This window comes from Echinops telfairi, unplaced genomic scaffold (assembly GCF_000313985.2).
Source record: "Echinops telfairi isolate 266 unplaced genomic scaffold, ASM31398v2 ScPeMD7_5;HRSCAF=22, whole genome shotgun sequence".
In the NCBI taxonomy this organism is placed as follows: domain Eukaryota; kingdom Metazoa; phylum Chordata; class Mammalia; order Afrosoricida; family Tenrecidae; genus Echinops; species Echinops telfairi.
The window spans coordinates 32,805,360-32,807,081 of record NW_022103901.1 but is presented as its reverse complement, the minus strand read 5'-3'; the positions used below and the strand labels follow the sequence as shown (position 1 = coordinate 32,807,081).

Below are 1,722 nucleotides of genomic sequence, written 5' to 3'. Positions count from 1 at the left end.
GTTCACAGCCTTGAAACCCCCTACAAAACATAGTCCTACAGGGCACATGTGGGAATCCGCTCGCTCGGGGCAACTGACAACAACCCTCCCCACTCCCCAGTAGGGATGTGGCCAGCGCACACGTTTCCATTAAGAACGCCCTCTCGGAAATCACATCCCTAGTCCGCTCACCCGCCTCTCGGGAGACCAGACCAGTTCGTCTGGGGCAGGGGCTCGAGGAAAGGGAACCAGCAGGGCCAGGGCCGGACAGGCAGAAGGCGCCCGGATGTCGGCCGCTCACCTCAGCGCCCACGCTTCGCACCCCTCAAGAACCGCGCTCGCCGGCCCGCCACGCCCCACACTTTGCCCTAGCGCTGCCCCTCCACTCCCCGGTGGCCGCCAGCAGCAGGGTCCAAAGGTGGCAGCTCCACGACAGCAGCGACGGCGGCTCGCGTGCTAGGTCAGCCGCTCCAAACTGGGCGCGCAGCCTCGCGCAGGACGGACCGGCAGGGCTCGGTGACGTCACGGCGCGCCGGGCGGCCCTGCCGGTCGCCTGCGCGAGTTGAGCACGCTTTTCCCAAGGGGCCTCCACTGCACCCTGCTTTCAGAGCTAGGGCTAGGGATGGCTGAGTGCCCCAGAAGCACCAGGCCCCAGTTTCTCTCTTCCTAGAGCGCGGCAGGAAGTCGTGCCCTGGGACGGAAGGGCGGAGGTGGCAGGGCTGGAAGAGCTGGTTAGGGCAACTTCGAAAACCCCGGGCCTCCAGACCGGCACCACTCAGCTAACAAGCCAGAAGGGAGGAGTTCCGTGCTTGCCCTACCCGAATGTGAACTCAGGACCTCCCCGCCAGCAAACCTGGGCGTCTTCTTTGCTACGGAGTTGATGCCGACTCAGAGAGATCCTACAGGGTAGGGTAGAACTGCCCGTGTGGATTTTCGAGATCTACTCTCCATGGGGGTTAGAAAACCATCCTTCTCCCAAGGAGCACTGGTGGTTTTGAACTGCTGACCGGCCTCAGCAGCCCAACCACTACACCCCCAGGGATCTTTGCACGCAGGACCCGATTAAGATGCAGATTGCCTCTGGCCCAGGCAGCTGACCACAGGCTCCCCACACTTTAGTTTGAGATGCACCAAATCAGTCAATTAATGGCACAGAAAATGGAGTTAGATGACACTGCATTAGGTGCTGCAAAGAAATGTCCATCCCCCTCCTAAGCCCCCCCCTCCCCCCGCATTGGGGTGTTGGGGAGTGTGCTTCTAGGCAAGCCTTAAAACAACAACTAAGTTCCCAGGTTAAGCAACTGAGAAAAGTAAAACACTGCCATTCCGACTCATAGCAACCCTATAGGGCAGCATAGCACTGCCCCTATGTTTTTCTCCAGAGGAGCAGCTGGTAGTTTCGAACTGCAGACTTGCAGTTAGCAGCCCATAGAATAACCTACTATGCTACCAGGGCGCTCTCAGCAAAGACTAGAGCTGTGACACTGATACACAGGAAGATTGGAAAAGTGTACGTGCGAGCTTCTGGTTAACAGCCCAACTAGTAACTCTCTAAGCCACTAGGGCTCCTAATGAGGCTACAATCAAGCAAATGAGAAAAGAGCAGGGTACCCATGCACCCCAAACCAGAATTGTTTTCAAAGCTATGTATTTTTTTCACAAAACAACCTTATCACCTTCAAAGTACTCTCCATTTACACTCAATACATTTGTCAGCTCTGCGATTCCATTCTCCCCCCACCC

General features: G+C 57.2%; 1 long non-coding RNA gene across 1 annotated transcript in view; it reads right to left on the bottom strand.

Annotated features, from left to right (window-relative positions):
• The window catches only part of LOC123521211, a 35,165-nt gene that overhangs the window by 21,870 nt on the left and 11,573 nt on the right, over positions 1-1,722 (bottom strand). The gene's annotated exons all lie outside the window — the stretch shown is intronic.